The sequence below is a fragment of the Protopterus annectens genome, chromosome 5.part0, assembly GCF_019279795.1.
Source record: "Protopterus annectens isolate FY-2018-M chromosome 5.part0, PAN1.0, whole genome shotgun sequence".
Lineage (NCBI taxonomy): Eukaryota > Metazoa > Chordata > Ceratodontiformes > Protopteridae > Protopterus > Protopterus annectens.
Window position 1 is genome coordinate 1852213996 of NC_056735.1, and position 26352 is coordinate 1852240347.

Below are 26352 nucleotides of genomic sequence, written 5' to 3' on the forward strand. Positions count from 1 at the left end.
TTACTCATCCCTCATCAGGTCCATAATTGAGTACAATGCCCTTTTTGGGATGTACCTCACCAGACACCTGCAGCAACTGGAAAGACCCCAAAAGTACCTCACCAAGAGGATCAAAGAGCTCAAACAGATGCCATATGCTGCCCAGTTAAAGAAACTCAAGTTCTACTCAGTGGCATACCGCCTGCTCAGAGGCGATCTGTGCCTGACGTATAAAGCCATGTCCAACCCGGAATTAATGGACATGCTGCACCTCAGAAAATCCAAATCTCATCGAGCTACACGCTCAAGAGACTTGAACCTCAGCACTGAAATAAATAGGACATGCTGGAGGGACAGATTCATAACCCAGAGGCTCCCTTCACTCTGGAATAAAATCCCAGTCCAGGTTAGGCAGAGTCCCTCATTGACTCCCTTCAAGAGGAATCTTGATGAGTGGATGGGAGATCGTAGGTTTACCCCGGGTATCACTTCTGTGTCACTGTTAGACAGAGGCACAGTATACTAACCTCGAAAAAGGGCATAGCAAAATTAATTTAAAATGGGTGGCGAAAGCCAAACACACTATGGCTAGGTTTATAAATGCCCACCTATGAACCTATAACAACACTACTCACACTCTGTCTGTAGTTCTGGAACCTTATACAAATATGTAGCTGGCCTGAGTCTGCAAGTCCTCTTGTAAGAGGTATTGTTACCTGCTGTCTGTAACACTGCTGCCCACACACAGGAAGGATGTCCACCATAGAAGAAAGGTAAAGGGACCACCCCCACATGATGTAGGGATTTATAGTAGTGGGTTGCCATGACAGTGGCAACTGGAAGTACTACACAGCATGCTGCATGCAGGTAGCAAGTGCAGGACACTGGTTGGTGCAGAGGCCATCACCTGATCATGTGCATCACCTACAAAATCCATGCTGCAGTCTATTCAAAGCAGCTCAATCCATTTACTGGAGAGAGACCGAGAGAGAGACAGAGAGAGAGAGAGAGAAAGACAGAGAGAGAGAGAGAGAGAGAGACAGAGACAGAGAGAGAGACAGAGAGAGAGAGAGAGAGAGAGAGAGAGAGAGAGAGACAAAGCCAAAGGCAAAGCCAAGGCAAAATAAAAAAAAAATACACCCAGCAAACTATCCAAACAGACATCATTCCCACAACAGGTATATGAAGTATATATGCATGTAAGCAAAGCCAAGGCAAAATAAAAAAAAATACACCCAGCAAACTATCCAAACAGACATCATTCCCACAACAGGTATGTGAAGTATATATGCATGTAAATGAATATAGTACATGGTCCATAACAATGGGACAGGTGACGTGGAATGATTTATATGTGCCATCAGGTATTGTTGTTGTAATGATGTCCAGCTGAACAACTGCTATGGACAATAGTGTCTGCCCCTGAGGGTAGTGGGCCATAACCGTCAACTGTGCAGATCAGCACTGACTGACAAGACGTAAGCAATCATAGCGTGTGTTGTGTAATGGAAAACATGTATATTAGTGTGGCCAATAGCTGGTGGTGGAAGTAATGCCATTATGATGGACACGTGGGTTCCAGAGCTCACCACTTACAGGACACTCAAGTTAACATGTAATGTAGCATGCAGAAATGCTATAGGTGTGTAATAGGCTTACCTGCAATCTGTCCCTATATATACCCCCCCTAATGTTAGGCTGTGTCCACATGTGGCACCTGTATGTGTTGTAGCAAGGCAGAACAGTGCAGCTGTGCAAGAAGGAGAGATAGTGTGGACTTGATGTCTGAATGCACCCTATATATATATATATATATATATATATATATATATATATATGTGTGTGTGTGTGTGTGTGTGTGTGTGTGTGTGTGTGTGTGTGTGTGTGTGTGTGTGTGTATATATATATATATATATATATATATATATATATATATATATATACACACATATATACATACATACATGTATGTCTACAGATATACAGACACCTATATGTATTTATATGTATATATATATATATATATATATATATATATATATATATATATATATATACACACAACTCATAATATATATCTACGCACACACACATATATATATATATGTGTGTGTGTGTGTGTGTGTGTGTGTGTGGTGTGTGTGTAGTTCTACATATATACAAACACACACACACATGTATATAAATACATGTCCCCTAGTTTTGCATCACAGTGCTGCATGCTATATGTGAGGGAACATCACACATATCAATACACACACACACACACACACACACACACACACACATATATATATATATATATATATATATATATATATATATATATATATACAGCAGTAAGAGTGTGCAACATGGACTGTTATGTCATGTGTGAACCCCTTGTTGGACCACATTGGCCTTGCTTGTGAAGATGGGATTGGAAATTTGGGGAAGGATAGCAGGTATATTTCTGGAGGTGGGCTGGGTTGGAAGATAGAGAAGACAGCCTACAGGGGTGGTATAGGACACATGTGATGGGTAAACACCCTGGATGGGCAGTGTCGTCTGCGATGTGGAAGCCCCATGAGCCCCCATATGGAAACAATGGGAACAAAGGGAACAAGGCCCCCACCCATTGCCACTCACAACATCAGCTTCATGGCCCTGAAGGTGCCTAGGCTGGAGGCTGAGCAGGAGGAGCATGTGGACCCTGTGAGTGTGTACTGAGGGCCTCAAGGTGCTGTAGCACATCCCCCAAGTCTCTGTGGAGCTCTCTGTGCACCAGACCCTGGACCTGACCTCAGGTGACAGGATCATGTCTGTGTGTTCTCCCAAGGGGTGGACACCATCCCCTGAGGTGGTTCCACCTGAAGGTAGTTCAGGATCAGTAGATGAAGAGGGCCCAGGGTGGGTCCCACATGTGATGTGGCCTGGTAACATGGCCAGATGAGGTGGGAGAGGTGGTTCTGCTGGCAACTGTTCCCTAAACATGCTACTGTGTCACTGTTATAGAACATATGTGGGTAGTAATAGTCCACACATTCCCGGATCATGTCCAACAGCATGCATAGATATCCCCAATAACACAAAATAACAGATGTGCAGCAATCACATAGCAAACAGACCACGTGCATATATGGAACCATAGTGACTCTTACAATGGCATGCAAGTGACATTGTCTGTAACAGGCCAGCAATGATAGTGCCCCCACAGGGAACATGGCTACAAACACATAGCAGAAAGTGTGGTACAATACGATATATGTCCCAATGGTAGGTATTCTGTAGCCATACTTATTGAGTTGTGTGATCAGATTGTTGTTGCAGATATGGTGGAGGGGAGACAGAGATGTGTATTAAGAACTATGGTAACCTTGCTATACGAGTTGCTCAGACCTGTTTCCATCTTTATGTCTTTCAGGCAAGATGTCCCGTGAGAGACTCCCTGTTTATACAGCAGATGAAAATTAGGTCATCATCACACACCTGGTGCAGCAGTACCAGGTGTTGTTCGGCAGAACAGCCCATGAGCAGCAGGAGCGGACCGCCCTGTGGAACGATCTTGTCCACAGGGTAAATGATGTTGGCTTGCATAACTGCAGTTATGAGCAGGAACGGCATCATTGCAGTGACCTATTTCGCAATGCCCGTCGGAGTGCTGCTGCAGTCAGGGGGGATCACCTCACAACGGGGGGGGGTCATGCCATCCACCCCCCCTGATGTGTTGAGGAGGTCCTTGCCAGCCTCGGGGCACCTGCCCACCTGCCCACACAACAACTGGCTGAGAGTATAGTGGAGGTGGGTGCTACTCAAACACCAGCAGAGGAGCGTGCAGGTAAGGCCACAAGGCACATGACTACTGTTGTGTATCCATCCACATCTGTACAGGTAGATCATCCATATGTGAGATGACATATATATATATATATATATATATATATATATATATATATATATATATATATATATATATATATAGTCTGCTGCTGCATAGTAGTAATAGACAGATGCGCATAAGCTGTAGTACTGTGGGCTTGTACTGTCGATGTACTATAATGCTACACCCACCCTGTACCAATGCCATAGCTGTGGCTACTGACATCACATATCTCACACACTTATGTAGGTCCTTCTGGCATATCTCCAAGGCAGCAGCCTGTAGCTGGTGAGTATGTTTTTTGTTCAGGCTTGCCAATACACCAGTCATGTTATGGGAATGGTATATTCTATGCACACGTTTAACACACCTACCCATAATGCATGCCATACATGTTCACGTATTGTTGCTGTAAATGCACTACATCATAGTGGTGACCATGATGGTGCACCTGAAGGGTATGTCAGACTACTGCAATATAACTAACATTCTGTCATTGCAAAATGTGTCCATAGAGATGAACATAATGGTGGGACAAATGGCCTACAGTAAGGACATGTGTGAAACATCACCCTTATACAGTGCTATAACAGTGTATACACCAGTATTACAATGGCAACTGTTACAGATCTACACTACGGCATATCATAACACTGTGGTCCACAACCCTTACAACCTGCAATGTGGTCCCAACATGAGCAAAGAGTATGTAATATGGAAACATAGGTTAGGGCAGCAAATATGGGGAATACATACCTTCACAAACACTGGAAGCATATGTGTGCACACAATCCAGATAAAATATTGTGGAAGCAGCTGTTGGGGTACTGACTGCATGCATTTGTCATGGAAATGCACCTTCCAGCAAGTACACACCCCAGTGTCACACCAAGTATTGGTCTGCTGTCCAAAGACGTTTGGCCATCAAATGTGTACACTTACCTGCAACAGAGGCAGCCGTGGCTTGCACACATCTTACATGACATGGCGTGGGCCCCATACCCAACAGGTAGCACCCATGAGCTGAACATGTAGCCATACCTCCCTATTGCATATACCATACCAAACAGTGCAGACAGTCATTTATGTGGCAAGGATGTATGGGACAGGAATGATGTAGGAAATAAACAGATGGCCATCCAAGACAGATTATGTAACATGTAGCAAACCTGCCATGTGGGCTGCCTAGTAACATGCCACAACACTGAGGGGTTGTAGGAATGTCTAGCAAGTACTGGCTGTGCAGTACCCGTGTCAGCAATTGCCTGGACTCTGCAAATGTGCGGCCTATGAGTTAGGGTAATCAGATGTGACAGTTGTACCACAGGAAACATCAGCCAGGCCTCTCTACAGGTAGCGTATGCATAACAGAAGAGATCCCCAAAAGGCATGTGCTGCAATGTGTAGTGGTGTACCAAGACCACGTTGGAAACCTACAGACAGTATCACATAAGATACATGTGCTGCACAACCATCTCCTCACCCCACCTCAGGCCAACCATCCCCATCTGTACCATGGCGGTGCCAGTGTATACCTGTATGTTTGCCATTCATTAGCTGGGACTAGGTTGTTCCATGTGGTGTTCAGTGTTTGGGACACTGCAAACTGACACACATGTGTAGGCCATAGTTGTCAAGCATCTGCAAAAAGGCTGAAGGTGGGGAGGGGGTGTCATCATGACACAACAGTGCACTGCAGCAGGGATCCAAAGGATGCTACGAATGGCTGTATCTGCACAAAGTCAGGGTCAGGAACTGTGGCAGACGTAACCTTGACTTCACAGCAATAGTGACAGCAGTGTGTGAACTCCAAGGGATGTGCACATGAGTTGACCTTGCAATCATGCAGAGTTGAGGGACATGTATAGGACAGACTGACCATATAATGGCAAATGCAGATGGCCCATGCTAGTATACCCCTGCCAGGAATAGTGACTGCTGTAGTACACATAACAGTAGGTGCAACAAACCATCATGATAAGGGTGTGCAAACATATGCACCCACAACGTGTATGCATCTCAATCAGCATCAGCACAACTAACACATTTGTTTGACACTGCATTTGATTGTACAGGACATATGTCACATATCAGGCTCCTGTAATGTTAACATATGCAGTAATGTGGTCTCATGGCATATCAAGGAAGAGGGCGTCATATCAGTTAGGGTGTGTACACTCCCCATAGCCACGGTAAGGTTTGACGGTTGTCAGTGTAATAGTATCATATTGGTCATACATGCACCACTGATGATGACATCTGTAAATCAGACATCAGGCATTCACAAATGACACCTGTCCACATATCATCCCAGGTATGTGTCGGACAAACACATAGGGGCTGTGAGAATTAGAGCAGACATAACTGACACAGTAATACACATTCAGCAATGGTGAGTACACCTGTGAAGTATGGTGCACAGTACATGGCAGGGTGCTGAACAGGTGCACATAAATACTGTGTACATGGGTGCAGTGATTTCCAGGGGAAGGGGCATCACCTACTAACATAGCCCATGCATCACACACATGTATACTGTTGCTAGCATGGATTGACTATAGCTGCACTGCATGCTGTTGAGTACCATATGTTATGCATGTTAACAGATGGGTAATGGGAGGTCTGTGTGTACTACTTTTGTGCAACCTCACCTGTAAGTGTGCGTGTGTGTGTGTGTGTGTGTGTGTGTGTGTGGGGGGGGGGTTATTTTGTTTGTAAGTGTAATCTGGTGGAGTGGAGGGGGGTCAGTGTTGTGCTTGTTGCTTACTGAAACAGTACTTCTGTGTGAGGAATACATGCTTATTGCATATGAATACGAGTGTATTAATGTTGTATACACAGTGTTACAATAATGATGAATAGCATTTTACAGTTTACAAAGTCCCACAGACTAGTCTTTATAGTTAGAGAGTTACGGTTTAATACTTAAACCAAAGTACATGCAGCCAGCAACACAAGACCTATAACAAGTTACAATCCATCACATTTTCAACAATATACATTAAGTTAACTGCTAACACTAATGCTGAGGATGCAAAAATGCTTACAGAAAATGTCATATAGGTCTAACAAAGTCAACCAAAATATCACAACCGAGCAAGCAAGCAAATGGCACTCTCAAGCAACCAGAAAAAAAATCAGGGAAATACAGTACAGGATGAGCAACTCAAACTTCATGTATTACACTTTATGTTTTCTCTCTGCAGAAACATACCTTATGTTTTTAGAGTTTGAATTTTACAAAAGAAAATACAAATACATTCCCTCTATCCCCAACAAGAGAATAAGTAAAACCAAACAAGTCAAATCGCTAAACTGGTAACACCTACTTCACACTCACTCACTCGGTCAGTTTACAACAAATTGCACATTCTCTCTCCAACTTCTCTCACACACAGTCTCTTTAGCTTTCATACATGCATTCACTCACTATTTCTGTCTCCGATCTTTCACACACACTCTCTTTCAGCTTTCATATATGCATTCACTCACTCTTTCTTTCTCCGATCTCTCACACATACTCTACATTTTACAGCACAATGTAAAAACACTAATAGACATCTGTTAAACAAAGCAATACTGTCTCACAATGAAAATAGACTTGGCATTAAAACTTCTCTGCCCTTGAAACTCACATTCATTGAAACAGCACTGAAACCCACACCACATCCAAAGAAAATGTATCTGGCCAGTGGTGGATAAAGATTACCTTTGGGCTGTTTTCAAATCATTGGCCCCTTGCACACAAAACAAGAAACATACATGTGTTCTTTTCTTTGATACACCTTCCTGACTTTATTAAATTATATTCCTTGTATAATACAGCACACTTGTTAGACAGAGCGCATTATAAATTTCTTGTTTGAACATTTTTCCAGTGGGCTGTACTGTAGGCAATGAAACAAAATGGACGAACCAATAATGATAAAACTGCTCAATTCGGAACATTTCCATCATAAAAGTCTACTTCCACACCCACACTATAAATAGAATGACAGTAGTGTAAGCCATAGGCATCTTGCACAGCTTCTCGCACATCTTTTCAATTTCATTTTTTTTTTTTTGCCGGGGGGGGGGTAGCAAAAGGCCAAAAAACAGGGACACATTTTAAACATTGCTTGCTTAGTTTTGGAAAGTTGCTAGAATAAAATGTTGTGTTACCACTATGCATTTCACTGGTAAGTCCTGAACGCAGGAACCTGTGTACTACAGTCAGGGCAACATACCACTATGCCAAATCAGCAGTTTCCTGAAAGACAGGAAGACTGAAACTTAAATGGCTATCATTTAGTGAATTCAGTTCTCACTTCTCACCATAGCTCTCAACTCTTAGCACAAAAAGCCTGGACAAAGCCAATAATGGGGGAATACAGCCCCAAAATAGGGACACATTTCAAATACTGATCTTATAAACTTAGAAAATTGCTAGAATAAAAGGTTTTGTGTTACCATTTATTTTCTGAAGAATATGAAGTCTGAAATTCAAATGCCTGTCATTAATTAATTAATTCAATCCTGCAGTGATTTGCCACAAAAATCTTGAAAACCACAGATTTTATGAGGAACAGATCAAATTCATGAGTGGTTGTGGCTAGGGACTTTAGGCTCTTTTTATCTTGTACCCAAGGTACAGGGTTTAAGCCTGAGTACCTCTAGCCACCAGGTGTATTAAAATGGGGGCATTTACACACACACACACACACACACACACACACACACACACACACACACACACACACACACACACACACACACACGCCAAGACACACACACACGCCAAGACGCACACACACACACGCACACACACACACACACACACACACACACACACACACACACACACACACACACACACACACACACCTCTAGTGAGCTCATCATACATAACAGACAGCACAGTAGTCCATGTGGAAGCTGTAGCCTTAGAAAAGGCTTTGTTATACACCACATGCCAAACAGAAAAAAAATGTTACTAGGCAATTAACAGAGTCAAGGAGCAACTTTAAATACAGTCTTCTCTTAGCAAACCACCAAAACCTGGCAAAATAAAAGTGAAGACGCATGATGTGCCTAGAAAGAAGCCTTTTCCAGCAAAGCATGGGAACAGCATTATCAGACTTCACTTCATATAATGCATGAACCTTGCTACCCACTGCAATCTCACATTTTATGAAAACCACATACAGAATCTCTAGAAATTTGATTTTCACTATGTTCTTCAATATTATTTTTTTCCTCTCATTTCAGAAAGGACAGCAAAAGTTTGTCAAAGTAAAACTGCCCAAAACATGTGTCATGTGAAGGCCCGCAGACACCAAACTACTCTTTCGAAAAGTGACACATGCCAATTGTCTTTCATAGTACTACATTCACCATGAATTAGCAAAAAGAGCCACTGAGTAAATACTGAATTCAGGAGATTTACAAACAGATTTGTTTCAAAGCATACACATGCAACTGGCAATGTGATGGACTCACCAGCAAATGTAGTTTGCACAAATACCTGCTCCTTTCTGTTCGGAGTCCCTTATTGCAATATCATTATTCAGTTAAATAATCCTTCCCATTCAGAGTGTAATCCCTTCCTGCTTGGAGTGCCGTTCCCGCTTGCAGAGCATTTGAACAGCCAGAAATGCGTGCACGACGTGAGCTCCTTGAGCTCAATTCCGACAGGCTGATAGCCCTGATGGAGCTGATGTCATCGCACACGCGATGACATCAGTGCACAAAGCACAGAAAATAAAAAAAAAAAAAAGAGAGAAAAAAAAATCAGAAATGAAGGGGTGCCACTCAGGAATTGTGGCACCCCTTCATTTGGACCCAAATAACGAGTAATGCAAAAAGTAATGCACATTTGCATTACTAAAAAAGTAACTTATTACTGTTGCTGCGTTACTATATTGAAAAGTAACATCTAGTATTACTAGTTAATAAAAAATGTAAAACGTTACAGTAACGCGTTACTTTTGTAACGTGTTAGTCCCATCACTGAGGGGGGTCGATGCATGTAGGATGTATATGTGTGTGTGTGTGTGTGTGTGTTTCTGTGGGTGTCCATGTATGCACATGTGTGATTGTGGGGTTGTCCATATGTCAGTACTTCCCTTTGGAATCGTGCACTACATGGACATGGACTGACACATGAGACACCAGGAATACTTGTCTGATATGTAATCTCAGGACAGCAGATAGTATAATAAGGTCTGCAGCATGGAGCATGCATTGGTCGGGAAACTAGACACCAGGTATACTGTTAAAATTGCAATCAGCAAAAAGGTGAAAGACTACCCATGTACGCAGCACTACAGATGCATTGGGGAATTACTAGACAACACCAGTGAGTGTATCCAAATATTACTGTTGTCCACATAATAAGCTGATTGAACAACAGATCTACTGAGCAATAGTTACGCATGACACTCCAGTGTGTGACATTATTGAATTACTGTAGTAGCCCCTAACATATGGGGCCCATGCTCACGATGTCCAGACACACCCAGGGTGAACACTGGATGACAGCAGTGAGTCCTTGTAAAACCTAGTCCAATCAAGTCAAAGAAGTAATGGAGTAACAGGTCATGTTTTGTGATCACTTGTCTAGGTAATTAGAAGAATGATACGTTAAAGGGACACTATCTCGTTACTAAAACTACATTTCTATCTCGGACCGAAGCTGAAAACACTTCCACCCACTTAGCTAATCACCTTCCTTTTTGTGACATCATTAATGAGGTTCTAACAATCCCACCCACCTTATTAACATCCTCCCATTCTAGTTTTTTCTTCCCTCTATAAACTGGCAGACTGTCACTCTAGTTCTTACATAGGGACAGATTTCAGATATTGCTTATATAAGTTTAAAATTGCTAGAATGGCAATTTTGTTTGCGTGCATTTTTTTTCTGAAAGATATGAAATCTGAAATGCAGAAACCAAGAATGGATATGTACAAAGTATTAAAACAATATATGTATGTACAACCACTCAAACAACTCCGGTACCAACCAATAAGCGAAACAGTTCCAATAGACTCCACTCTAGTTCTTTAATCCACAAGTTAAATCCACATAACGCCAGGACGTACGATACATACGACAAACACTGTTGTAAAAAACAGAACACTTAAACTAACATAGTACACAAGGACTAGCAAAACGCTGAGAGCAGTTTAGCGCTTTCAACCATATCACACTGGTCTTCTTCAGAACTGCTGGTGAAAGCATTCAATCCATTTAAATTAACTTTTTGGCACGAAATAAAGTAACGTTTCTTAAAGGCGCTACACCTAACATCTGTCAGAAAATGCGTTTGTTGCAACAAAATATTACATCTGTACATTTCAACACCATTAATAATGCATCAAGAACCAATGTAGCCAAATATAAACAACTTGCTTGATACATGAAATGATGTGTTAGTTAAATCAATTCACTCCATTTAAGCAGTAGACGGACTTGATTAAATATATGTATAAATAGTAGTCATATCAATATATATAAAATAAACATATGAATATAATTTGATGTTGAAATTTTAAAATACTGAAATGCAGGTATATGTCATTACTTAGTGGCTTCAGACTTCGGTGATTTGATATAAAAACACAAAATTTATGAGGAACTGACCAAAAATATAAGGCAGAAATCTAGACATTCTGCAAAAAAAACTGGACAGTTGAAATGTATGCATGACAGTCCTAGACGCGATCAGATGATCCCAATTGCTTTTTAATGTAATACTCACAGTAAGACGCTGTCCGGTTCGATTCTCAGCTAGAGCGTCTTCTGTGTGGAGACATGCGTGAATGGGCGTACTTTCATTGAAGGTTGTGCGTCAGGGCTGGTAACACGGCACGTAAAAATCAACTACCAATCATTAGCAGACCAGAGTTCCGCTGTGGTGACCCCTAACCGGGAAAAGCCGAAAGACACAACAACCGGTAGTTAAAAGCTGGTATTGCATTTGCAGTCATACCTCAGCGCAGTAGCACTTTCTGTGTGGTCTTAACTGTAGCAACTGTTGCTAGCAGTTTGCTACAGTTTAAAAGTAAAAACAAAAGTTTTTTTTTTCTTCTTTTTAAAACTAAAATCTATCTAACTTGTATCATTCTGTGAAGGCAGGGCATAAACTGTAGCAAGTGTTTGCTACATTTGCAGCAAACAGATTGCTACAGTATAAAGGAGGCAGTGCATTTTTTTATTTTTTACTAAAACATGAGCGCTGAAGCGCTCCGTGCAGGCAAGTACAAACTGTAGCAATATTTTTGTCACTATATTCAAGCCGGCTACATTATTGTATGGTTTATTGGTTCTTGATTATCTTAAAAAACAATATCTACCAGAAGTTGGTGTCAAATAGAGTAACACAAATCGATTCAGACATTCTGGCTTCTTTTCGTCATGGTCTGGCTCTAAAATATCTCATAAAGTGCATTTGTGATCCCGAAAAAAGACATAGCAATCTGCATCTGTCCCCTCCACTTGCCTAGTAACATCGTTATACGGCAGTGGTTGCTCATGAGGTCATTACAGAAGTTGGCTGCAACTCATTACCATGAACAGATGAAATGTAATTCCTTCTTACTGGAATAATCTGACTTAGATAACAACACTTGGTAATCATTTAAGAACGCTACTGAATTATTTTCTACAAGTTTGCCCAAGGTGTGAGTTTGAGTAACACATTTTCCCCTCTCATGCAATGTCTCTCAAACTTGCATCAAGTATTTTCTCCTTTTTGAGCAATTTGTTTACAAGATGTAAGTACTTGGCAAGTCAAGTAATAACAAGAGCCTAATACAGTGTCAAGTACAGTTCTTGTTAGTGACTAACAACAAATAAATAAATGAATATATTTGTTTTATGAGTTTGTTTGTTGATAGCTTAGAAACAACAGACAGAGGATTGTATGCTGTATCTAAAATTTTCTCATTTTTTGTTATACAAGATGTCTTTTTTTCAAAATTAAGAAAGTCATCTATTTTTAAAATATTATGACACAACATGTAGTAGAGTTATGTAAATATCTTGTTTATATTTTCAGTTGCTTTAACTTCCTTTTGTAATGTTAATGTAGACATTTGATATATTATATTCCATTTGGAGCTTTTTAAGTTATGCTCCCTCTGAAAGATGGCTTTTCCCAGAGTCCATACCTTTCAACCTCCTAGCGCATTTACATAATGGGGGGACAAAGGCCTCAAATAGGGGTACATTTTAAATACTGCTCTTATAAACTTAGAAAGTTGCTAGAATAATGGGATTTGTATTAGTGTGCATTTTCTGAAGGATGTCAAATCTGAAACTCAAATGCATGTAATTATTCATTGACTTTAATCCTCAGATCATCTGTAATTCAGTGACTTTAATCCTTAGATCTTCCCAGTGATTTGCCAAAAAAAACCCCAGACATTTTATAAGAAACAGACCAAAAATATTAGGCAAAAATCTGGACTTTCTGCAAAAAGGTTGACAGTTGAGAGGTATGAGTCTAGGTCGACAAAACAGAATAAAATAAATAACTTAAAAATTTCTGAATAATAGATAAAGCTGAAATAAAAGCAGACCAAAACACACGAAAAAGTTCAACGCTGCTCCGGTACAATGAAGGCTGTCCAATTGACTAAGTTATGTTGCTGCAAAAATGTAGATCACCACCACGAAGTAGGTTGCTGCCAAGCTTAGATAAACCACCACAAATTGAATACACTGATTATTTATTGAATATAACCAAAATTAAAACAAAAAATAAAAAAGATTAAGCGCTTTCATCTCATAAACCGAGACTTCTTCAGAATCATCTTCCACAATCAAGTACATTCTTTTATAGCAAGTACATCTCTCTCATTGGTCTGAGACACTATCGTCATTAATTGATTATTATAATGTAAGCATATCAAATAAGCGTTTCAAAATACATTCCAAAAGAAGTTATGCATAAGTAAAAAGTCATAATAGGCTGTATAAACCCTTTTACATTCTTGACTGGGGCTGGCTAAACAATTAATTTTAAGCATAAAAACCTTGGAATGACAATACTAAAAAAACTGAAGGAAATTATAAAATGAATGAATGGAAAAATAAATAAATACATAAGTAAATAGATAGACAAACGGAATGCACGGAACCTGTGCAGCTGTATTTGTATTCCACAGAGAACCCTAATTGCTTATGAATACAATAGATCAGTGCCAATAAAATAAATAAGCACACGAACTGATCTAACCACATCCGAGAACTTCTTAACATTGTTAACGTTGTTTGATATCACTAGCGTATAGACTTATACGGGAAAAACAACGTTATTGCCCACAATGGATCATAGAAGCTCAAGTATATAGTGCCACAAATTTATTACAATCCTCGATGTCATATTCATAAGTATATACACAAAAACATCTAAAAATGTCTAAAAAATCTTACAATAGCCACTAGTCTCGGGTACGAATTCCAAAACGTACCCAGGACCAACTATACGTAACTATGGTAGGACACCGTAATAAAATTATGTAACTGTTATGATATTTTGCAAACGAAGAATGAAGTATAATAAATGTAGTTTTGTAAACTGTGAAAAATATAACAAGGTTGTAAAAAATATATATAATTATTAAAAAATATATAGTTATGATAAAATAGTTATGAAAAAATATATATATGTTGTATAAAAAATATATGTTTACATACATGTACTTGTAATTAAATCAATTAATTCACTTATGAAAGTACACCTATTTTATTATACAAACACACATAAATAACCAATTAATATATATTGTGATAATATATATAAAAAATATATATAAAAAATATATAAAAATATATCCATATAATAAAAATGTGTAATATATTTTGAAAGTATTGAATATATATAAGTATATAAGTATGTTCAAAAATGTATAAATAGTATATAAAAAAATATATGTTAAAAAGTATATATAAAAAGTATATATAAACATATGTATATACAAATTAGTATGTTAGAATATATAAATATGTATATAAAATTGTATATAAGTGAATAAATTTAATAAATTTAATGTATTCTATAGTGTTCTATCATATATATGAAATATATTCTTTGAAAATTATGCAAAGAATATTGTAAAAAATATAAAAAATATATATATTGAAAATTGTTAAAAATCCTATTGAAAATTGTTAAAATATTAAAATTGTTAAAAAATGGAAGTGTGAACAACTATATAACAAATATCCCTATAAACATCTTAATAAATTCTATAAAAAATCAATATAAACTATATTATTGTATTTTCAAAATGCATGTGAGATCCATATTAGTTGTATTAAAAACTATGTATTAAAGGTGTATATTAAAGATGTATATTGAAAATTATATATTTATTAGTTGAAATCAGGAATGCATGTATCCATATTACACACCAAAAGAGAACACATGTGCCAACAAGGGAAATTTTTGCAACATCTAAATATGACCGTAAAGAATCGTACTAATGGAAAAATCCATGTAAATTTAATAAATATAAATATAAAAAAATATATAAATATAAAAATAAAATTGAATTGAATAAAATAGGACAAATAAAATAAATTAAATTAGGTAGCATATATCAGCAGGTTTCGGTTTCATTTACCGTGTCTCTTAGGATCACCTGCTAATACTTTTAGTGCTGGACTGATGGAAATGTGGTCATTAAGTCCTTTACTACCACAAGCATCTAACCTTAACTGCCACATCATCTCCCTGTATTCCAAACGTGTCTCCCAGTCCCCTCCTCTTTCTGGGTACTCAACCTCCTCCAATACCCAAAACTTGAAGTCAGCTTGTAAACAAGTCAAAGCGTGTCTATAAAGTGTATTATTGTCATTATGCTTGTTGATATCTCTCATGTGCTCATAAATTCTAGATCGAAGGTGGCGCTCGGTCTTACCAATATAGTAGCAGTTACATGCTTTACAGAAAGCATAATATACCACCCCTTTAGAGTAACAACTGTAATATTTCTTGGCTTTAAGAACAGTTTGCAGGCTTGGAATTCTAACCTCCTTCAATCCTGCTATGTAGCAGCATTGTGCACATCTACCACAAGAAAAAGTACCTTGTTTCCTGTTACATCCACCAGTACTTATACTATTCTTCTCTACAATGTTCTTTATGTTTTTATTCCTCCTAAAACTAAATTTAATCTTATTTTGGAAAACATCCGTTCTTACTGCCATGTTCTTGAACATTTCCCAAACTTCATATATACTTTTTTTCAGCCAACCTATACCTTGATGATAGGTAAAGGTAAAATATGGTGTTACCCCCTCACTGCCTCGTTCCTGGCTTTTCAGACCGTCACTCCCACAATACATATTTTGTGTATTACTGTTGATCTGGTTTAAGTTAGATACTGTATCTACATCACACCTTGTATCTGTGTCTGGTATTACATTCCCTTCAAGACCTGTCACTCTTTCCTTGGTCAATAATGGGTTGTACTTAACACCTCTCCCAGCTACCACATAATCCTTGATAGGCATTATGAAATCCATAGGATATCCTCTATCCAAAAACATTCTCTCTATATTGTTTATTTCATCCAAAAATTCAATCTCATCGGAAATCATTCTAGCCATCCTAATCATCTGCCCTTTTATTATGTTCTTTTTAAGTTGGTAAGGGTGGTCACTGTCAAAGTGTAAATATGCGTTCGAGTGATGTTCCTTTCTAAAAATGTTAGATTTAAAACATTTGTTGTTATAGTCTTTAGTTAATTTTATATCTAAATAGTGAATTTCGTTACTCCCAATTTCATATGTAAATTGTAAAAATGTAGTAGTCTGGTTGATGTAACTTATAAAGTCTTTCACCATATCGTAAGATCCTGTCCATAGGACAAAAATGTCGTCCAAAAACTGGAAATACTGACCGATATATTGACAGTACTCAGAATTTAATACATACTTCTTCTCCCAAACCAACATAACCATATTGGCAAATACTGGGGCACAGGCAGAACCCATAGCCACACCGTCCCTTTGGTGATAATAATCCCCCTCAAAATACATATAATTGTATTTTAAAACTAGCTCCATACATTCTAAAACTAATCTAAATTCGTCACCTGTTGAAAAATTGATTTCCTGTAATATTTCTTCAAACCATTCTAAACCCAAAACCTGGGGTATAACAGAAAATAAATCTTTCACATCTATAGTAATGAAAAGAGTTTCATCCGTGTACTTGCTTCCCCCAATTTTTTGTAAAAAGTCCCAAGAATCTACTAAAATGTGTCTATATTTATTGTTAAATTTTTTGACTTTGGTGTTGACATAAATAGCTAGTGGCTGTGTCTTCGAACCCTGGGAGGATACAATAGGCCTTAGTGGGGGATCGGACCATGATTTGTGTGTTGTAGGTATACCAAAAATTGCAGGTATCACAGGTTTCGGGACCTTTAAAAAATTGTGTAGTTTAGTATCAATCATACCTGTAAGCAAATTATCATCCAAAATCAAATCTATTTTCCGGTATGATATATTAATTTCATTCCTAGTTACTAAACTGTAATGTTCCTCAATGTCCAAAATGTCCTTCATCCTTTTGATATAGTCCCATTTGTCCATTATCACCAAACCACCTCCCTTGTCGGGCTTCATTATACGTATTCTATCATTTTTACTTAAATTATCCAGTAAATCCACCTCAGCCTTAGTCAGGTTATTGTTCACTTTCCTTCCTTTTCTATACTCACTACGAACCCTATTAGCAACACATTTTTCAAAGTTTAAAATTTCATAGTGCAACGGTGGATTGTATGTACTAGAGCTTGTTAAACCATCCCATTTGTCTTTTGTTATTTTGTTCTTAAATAAATGCTGAAAATTCAATTTCTGTGTGAACATTCTAATATCCAATATAATATTTTCTACCCTGGGTTTTTTTACCGGAACAAAGGTGAAACCCTTTGTAAATAAATTGAAAAATTCCTCAGTAATAATAATATCAGTATAGTTAAAAATATAAAAATTGTTAAAAATGTTAATGATATTAACTTGTTGTCCATGTACCTGTTCCACAGACGTGTGTTCTTCATTAAATCCATCTGGTGTTGACCCTTCTATAATTATGGGAGGTTCCCCTATCTGTAATCTCTCTCCACCTGCCGCACCTTGCTGGTCATTGTTGCTTGTGCGTAAGAAGGTTGTTGATTTCGGTTCCTCAGTCTCTCTGACCTCCTTGGTTCCTCCATCCCTAAAGGGAATTCCGATCTTCCAAAATTTTTGTCATTACCACCTGAATAAAATTCATCATTTCTATACGAGCTATATTCATGCTCATCCTGATTTTTGTATTTATTCCATCCTGTTCCCCCTTGTCTATAGTTCCTATTGTCATTTTGTTTGTATTTATATGACAACCTCTCCTGCCCATAACCTTGTTTTTTAATCACATTAGTATAAGCAAAACCATTTTCATACTCATGTATATCCCTTTCCAATTTCTTTAATTTTCTTTTAATATTAGTGTCAGCCACATAATCAATATCATGCAAAACTTTCACATAAACATATTTGTACTCCTCGACTGGGAATAACAAATCTGTACTAATTTCCTTCTGCAAATTATCTATCTCTTTTTTCTTTAAATCCATTATTTCCAAATTCCGGTTAATCATTAATTTCAATATAGCCAGCCCACAGTCATTAAAAATATCACATATACGTTTTAAAAAATTATTGTCTTCAAAAGCATTGTTTGGGAACTTATTGAGTCTCAAACCCTTTGGAAGAACAATCTTTTGTTTTATACACATATCAAAATACCAATTCTCTATGGCTAGAGATTTGTATTTAGTTAAAAGAGCTTTAAAGTTCTTACATTTGTCCTTAAAAGTCATTCCACTACGATTACTGTTGCTTCTATCAGTTCCGTTAGTTTGGAAAGACTTATTTAACCAGGTATTGAAATCCACGTCTTTGTATGACTCTGTATATTGTTTTTTGTTAAGCCCTTCCTCGAAAAAAACATTCTGTTGGTTTGTTTCGTCTATTCTCCGGTTAGTACGCTCAGTACCAGCTCGCCTCCCTCGTGTAGTTGCGTCGCGCCCTTCTGATGTCACTCCTGCGACGGTGTTTACCCTTGGGCTACTCTGCGCACAGGGAATATCTTGCCCAGTGCCCCCTGGTATGTCCCCACTCTGTGAATGGGTTTGAATCACTCTCAGCAACTCATTTAGCATCCCGCTACTATCCATCTTGTCTGTAGGACTCCTCGTGACCAGAACAGCAATAGCTGACAACTTGTAACCAAAAGCACAAAAGCAGACCAAAACACACGAAAAAGTTCAACGCTGCTCCGGTACAATGAAGGCTGTCCAATCTATCTATTTACTTATGTATTTATTTATTTTTCCATTCATTCATTTCATAATTTCCTTCAGTTTTTTTAGTATTGTCATTCCAAGGTTTTTATGCTTAAAATTAATTGTTTAGCCAGCCCCAGTCAAGAATGTAAAAGGGTTTATACAGCCTATTATGACTTTTTACTTATGCATAACTTCTTTTGGAATGTATTTTGAAACGCTTATTTGATATGCTTACATTATAATAATCAATTAATGACGATAGTGTCTCAGACCAATGAGAGAGATGTACTTGCTATAAAAGAATGTACTTGATTGTGGAAGATGATTCTGAAGAAGTCTCGGTTTATGAGATGAAAGCGCTTAATCTTTTTTATTTTTTGTTTTAATTTTGGTTATATTCAATAAATAATCAGTGTATTCAATTCATGGTGGTTTATCTAAGCTTGGCAGCAACCTACTTCGTGGTGGTGATCTACATTTTTGCAGCAACATAACTTAGTCAATTGGACAGCCTTCATTGTACCGGAGCAGCGTTGAACTTTTTCGTGTGTTTTAAAGCTGAAATAACACAACATATAGGGGCTTGTTTATTAACAAGTCTTCTTACCCCATAACAAACGACAATAAAATATCAGGCCAAGGTATACTAGCAATAATCAATGTTGGAAAAGTGGATTGTGCAACAGCCATATTTCCATTATCTCATTCAGGTTTCTCATTGTGGTCTAACTCTAGCATTTGTGTGTAAATATTATACAACCCACTTGGAACTGCTTTGTCAACAACTAATTCTTAATCTTCTTATCTTTCTCCTAATCATTACTCTGATCATCTTTTTCCTACTCCTTATAGTACTGACCACTGTCCTAATCCTTACCGTAAACACCCCTCTCATAATCCTTACTCTACTCAGTTGTCTCTGAATCCTTACCATACTCACCTTTCTCCTAATCTTTATTGTACTTGCCTCTCTCATAATCTTTACTCTTCTCACCACTCTGTCTCCTAATCATTATACTACTGATTTCTTTTCTGTTATTCCACTCACTTCTATCCTAATCCTCGACATACTGACCGCTGTCCTAATCCTTACTCTGCCTCTTTATACTTTACTTATTCCTCATTAAATTAACTGAACTCCTGGTTAACCATTGCTACAAGTGATCTAACTGATGAAAAGAAATACCAATCTACCTGTTTCAAAGAACATATGCCACTGCATTTGTTGTATGTCATTATTTAATTGTATCTAAATGATTTGTTGTACTCTTACTGTGTGTTGTACTGCCTTAACTTTTACTTCAGCACTGCTGAGATCTTTAGTTCCTGTACATGCCTAACACAATCAATGTGCACCTGGGCCTCCAAGACTGCATTGTGTACTTCTTTAATTCATTTTCAGTATGTATCATACTTCCACAGCTATGAACTGCAACTTTAGTTGGTACAGAAATTTAAATTAACTGTTTTAGTTTATTTTAGTTTAATCAATCTAGTTTGAGTTATGACTGAAAAGGGTTTGTGAAAGTTTTCCCAGCTAGTTAAATTAAATGTGAAATAAATCCATAACACCTAGTATTTATTATTGTTTGGAAAACTGTCTTGGAGAATCAGCAATACCCATGGGACACCAGACATTCCTAAATGGGGAATGAATGCAGAGGGAGAGCCCACTAAAAAGAACAATGTTTATTCGGGCATGAAATTCATATACCGAGACTGAAATCCTGTACTGGAGTTACAATTACCCTTTCTCTTCATTAACAGGGACTCTTAAAAGCAGGGTTCTGATGTGAAAAATAAAGTAAAAAGCCATGATTGGTGGGCGGGAAAAGAAAAAGGTCAAAGAAAAAAAGGCACTAAGGCAAGAGACTGCAGCAGAAAGTACAAAGATCATGTGTGTGTGGTTTACAGTAAGTTTTGTAATGGTTTGGACTGTATCTGACAGCAATGAGCTAAAACGTTAAAGCAGCTATCATTTTGGTATCAAATCGCTCATTAGATCAACCACTATCTAAGCTGTGCATAGTCAACAAAGTTAATATACTTGTGTGTGTGTGTGTGTGTGTGTGTGTGCGAGCGCATGCTCTAGCATGAATGTAGGAGTAGCAGTGCTTTGTGTCTGCCAGTATGGACATAAAAATTATTTATTTATTCTTCCATTCATTTGAACAGAATGAAACATTTGAGGTGTGCAGTCAATAAAGTGGTTGCAATTGCTTGGAGTGTGTGCACGTATGCAAGTATGTGTGTGTGTGTGTGTGTGTGTGTGTGTGTGTGTGTGTGTGTGTGTGTGTGTGTGTGTGTGTGTGTGTGTGTGTGTGCAAGTGTGTGGGTGTATACATATAAGTTTCTGCATGTGTGACATACTGTCTTGAAAGCTATAACTTTCTATAGGTAAAGTTCCAAGACTTAGTCTTATTTAAGATGCATAGATTGCCTTAAGTTAAAAAATATAAAATGCCCTATTTTGCAAGTAAATTCCTTCACTATGTTTACTGCATGGATTGTCTGCTTCAGTGTCTCAAGAGATGAAAGCTGTCAATTGCTGTCATGAGAAGGAAAAAGAAGTCATGTACCTACCATAACGTTCCATGTTAGTTGTCTTCTTCTCGCCTTCTTTCTTGCTGGTTGGGTTCGGAGCCGACTCGGCCATCTTCAAAAGCTCGAGAGCTGCATACTGGCTCGAGGCCACCCCATATCCCATAATGCCTGACGCTAGATACCCAGATCTCGTTTGGTAAGACTAACTGCAGACATAATAAAGGAAAGGATCCTATCCTGGAATATATAAAACCTCCAGAGAGGCTACTAGACAGAAAGGAATAGCCAGAGAAGACTCAGCCAGCGAACAAAAACCATAAGGAACTCTTCTTGGTCTACAAGGATAGGGGGATGGAGGGTGGGATGCAAGAAAGAAGGCGAGAAGAAGACAACTAACATGGAACGTTATGGTAGGTACATAACTTCTTTATGTTAAGTTGTCTATCTCGCCTTCATTCTTGCTGGTTGGGACAGCATCCCTAGCACCTAAAATCCTGGGTGGCTTATCGGAAACTCTTCAGAACAGTGGAACCAAAATCAGCTCTGTTCCTGGAAACCAAATCCAACTTATAATGCGAAATGAAAGTATGTGGGTTGGTCCACGTAGCCGCAGCACAAATAGATTCCATGGGCAACCTAGCCTGAAAAGCCACAGAAGTGGCTAAAGCTCTAGTGGAGTGACCTTTTGGTTTAACAGGTAATTCTTTATTCCTCAGTTGATAGATAAATGTGATGATAGAAGTTAACCACCTGGACAAGGTTACTTTTGAGACTGGAAGACCTTGTTTACCCTCAGCATAAGAAAGGAAAAGTTGGTCCGATTTCCTGATATCTTTCGTTCTTTGCAAATAAAAGCGTAGTTGCCTGTGAACATCTAACTGATGCAATTTGTATTCCGCCCTGTTGGAGTGGTTGGGACAAAACACTGGAAGGTCTATGGACTGATTCAAGTTATTTTCTGAAGAGACCTTAGGAAGGAAGGCAGGATTAGTCCTGAGAGCAACCCTATCATTGTGGAACACTAGGTACGGAGGACGGGAACAAAGAGCCTGCAGTTCCGAAACTCTTCTGGCTGAAGTAATGGCTACCGGAAAGAGTTTTCCATGATAAAAACTTCAGGGAACAAGAAGCTGCAGGTTCGAAGGGAGGAAATATTAGAGAAGCTAAAATCAAATTTAGATCCCACAGAGGTGGAGGATCTCTCACTGGAGGCCTGAGCAGAGTGGTACATTTGAGAAAGGCTTTACACAGCTTATGCGACATGATATTATTTCCCGACAGGCCAATGTGAAAATTTGAAATTGCAGCTAACTGAACTCTAATTGTAGCGGAAGCAGACCCAGAATGGAAGAGTTCCGCAAGAAAATCCAAAATGTGGTGTATAGGGGCTGAAAAGGGGTCTATACTCTTAGTCTCTGCCCAGGAAGAAAAACGTTTCCACTTACTAGCGTAAGTTTTTCTAGTGGTAGACTTGTGCGATGATAAAATAATTCCCCGCACAGACGGGGAGATATCTGGAAGCCTGGCTAAGGTTGGAAGTGGAGCAACCAAGCAGTGAGCTGGAGAGATTGCAGGGATTGGTGCAGCCCACCCGATTGATGGAACTGAAGGTCTGGAACTGGGTCCAGAGTCCAAGGCTGCTCGAGAAGATGATGATGCAGGAACGGGAAACATATTTGTCGAGGCCAGTGAGGAGCAATGAGGATCATTTTGCAGCCCAAAACGGTAGCTTTCTGTATCAGTTTTGGAATAAGGGGAAACGGAGGGAAAGCATAAAGAAGTCCCTGAGACCAATCGTGGACTAGAGCGTCTCTGGGGGAATGTCCAGGAAGTGGAAGGAGAGAGAAGAATTTGTTGCATTTGCTGTTGAAGGGGGTGGCAAAAAGGTCGCAGCAAGGCTGGCCCCATTTGCGGAATATTTGGTCCGCAATTACTTGATTCAGAGACCACTCATGAGGCATGAGAACTGCTCTGCTCAGCCTGTCTGCTATGACGTTGGACTTCCCAGGGATGTGCGTTGCGATCAGAAACCGTTGGGAAGAGATCGCCCACTGCCAGACTCTGAGTGCTTCTCGACATAGGGGGTAGGACTTGGTTCCGCCCTGCTTGTTGACGTACCATACTACTGACATATTGTCCGTTTGAATTGCAATGGTCCCAGTAGGAAGAGAGTCCTGTACAGCTTGCAATGCTAGAAGCACGACCCTCATCTCCAAGACGTTTATATGCAGGTGGTACACGTGAGGTTGCCAGGTGCCTTGGACTGTCCTGCCCTGATAATGCCCCCCCCCTACCCGATCAGGGAAGCGTCTGTGGTAACCGTAGCAACTGGAAGGGGAAGTACAAATGGTCTGCCTAGGGGTACTGATGTGGAGACCATCCACCATGCAAGGTGCTTTTTGCATGTTTTTGTGATCATAATCATGTGAGACATGGGAAGCTGCTGGAAGGACCATTGGGTGAAAAGCAGCCACTGGAGGATCCTCATGTGTAAATGAGCTAGAGGAACAAGTATGATAGCTGCTGCCATCAGACCTAGAGTTTGGATGATGAACCTGGCTTGAATTCTCTTGCATGCTAATAAGACCTGCACATGTTGACGAATCACTAATACCCTGTCTGGTGTAAGGCTCGCTGACATGTCTTTTGTATTTAAATTTGCGCCTATAAAGGTAACAGACTGACAGGGCGACAATGCAGACTTTTTGAAATTTATTGAGATACCTAGTCTGGAGCAAGTCTCGATAGTGAAGTCTCTGGCTCGCAGAAGGTGATGCCTGGTGGTACCAGTCGTCTAGATATGGAAACACCTGGAATCCTTGCCATCTCAGGTGAGCGGTAACTACTGCCATGCATTTGGTGAACACCCAGGGGGCTGTGGTGAGACCAAAGGGCAGAGCTCTGAACTGGTAATGGCTGGCTCCCAGCCGGAAGCGGAGGAATCTTCTGGAGCGTCTGCCCATTTTGACATGGTAGTATGCGTCCTGAAGATCTATAGAGCACATCCAATTGTCCTGACCCAGAAAGGGCATAATGGACTGTAGCGTGACCATCCGAAACTTGGTTCTTCGTACAGACCTGTTCAGTCTGCTGAGATCCAGAATGGGTCTCCAGTCCCCTGTCTTTTTTGGTATCAAAAAGAACCTTGAGTAAATTCCGGATCCTTGCTGGTCTGCTGGGACTTGCTGGATGGCTCTTTTTCTTAGCAGTTCTGAAATTTCTTGTACTACTTGATCCCTTAGATTGGGTGGAACATCTGGGAGGGACTTGTTTGACTTTACGGGAGTGCGAATGAAGGGTATTATGTAGCCTCCGGATATAACTGACCGTACCCATTTGTCTTGTGTTATGTCTTGCCAGGCTCTTGGGTACAGTGATAATCTTCCCCTGACTGCCTCCGGAGGTGAGCAGTCGGGCAACCCTTCAGGGATGGTGAGAGGGCTTCTCAGAGAAGGATTTTTTGCTGCCCTGGTTTTGCGGACACACTCTGCCACGAGGACGGCGTCTATTATTCTTCCCTCCTCTGCCCCTGGATGGGAACTCACCACGTGTGTCCGGCAAGGCTCCCTGAAATTTCCGGAACCACATCTTTCCGTGCTTCTGACCCTTGGGATATGGTCTGGAAGGAGTGGAAAAATGGACTCCCACGGCAGAGAGAGTCTTGCCTTCCTGTTCACACTTGGTAAGGGTGTCCTTCACCTGTGATCCAAAAAGAGAGGAACCATCAAAGGGGGTGTTGGTGAAAGACGCTCTGAAAGGTTCCGCAAAGTTACATAGCCGCATCCAAACGTGTCTCCTTAGAGCAACACCTGTGCCTGCGGCTCTACTCATACCATCAGCTGCATAAGAAATGAGCCTCATGGAGGAGTACACCACTGAATTAAGAGTCGCCAGCTGGGAGGCTGCCTTAGCCCGGGCCCCCTCAGCTGATGGATCTTGAAGGGTATCTCCAAGCTCTTTAAGGAAATCCCTTTGAAGGCGGGTAAAGGGGCACAAGTAATTCAGAGACCTCATAGAAAAAGTCGCTGAAGAGAACATCCGCTTCCCATATCTGTCCATCATCCTGGACTCCTTGTTAGGGGGATGGACAAATGAAGAAGTTTCAGCCAACTTCTTCTTCGTGGCCGCCGCTACCACCATGGCATCATCAGGGACACCTTTGGTCAAAAACTGTTTATCCTGTGGTGCCGTTATTAATTTAGCAGGTCTTCTGGGGGTGGGTTCCACTGTGTCTGGAGCTGATCATGCCTTCCGAGCCACCAGTGGGTCGAAAGGCAGAGACACCCAGGAGGTGGAAGGTCGGGATCCAAATGCATCCAGGAATACCGACTCATGCTCGGAGGGGCTTAAGGTAGTCCAGTTCCCCCTCTGCCTAAGCATCTCAAGGATATCTGAAAAGGAGACATCTTCAGAGGGGGATCTCGGGGACCCTTCTGAATCCTCCAAGTCGGTATCTGATGTGACAGACTCAGGGGAGTCAACATGCTTCCTCTTGCATTTCCTCTTACGAGGTGGCTCCTCTGAATGATCAGGGGAGGTCTCGGAAAAGGAAGATACACCCAAGGGGGTGCCCTGGAGGGTTGGTTCCCTCCCGCTTGGGGTCTGGAGGAGGGACAGAGGCAGACGTAGGCACCATA

At 39.8% G+C, this 26352-nt stretch overlaps 1 protein-coding gene across 1 annotated transcript in view; it reads right to left on the reverse strand.

Moving 5' to 3' along the window:
- The window catches only part of FAM124A (family with sequence similarity 124 member A), a 1272948-nt gene that overhangs the window by 102004 nt on the left and 1144592 nt on the right, over positions 1–26352 (reverse strand). The gene's annotated exons all lie outside the window — the stretch shown is intronic.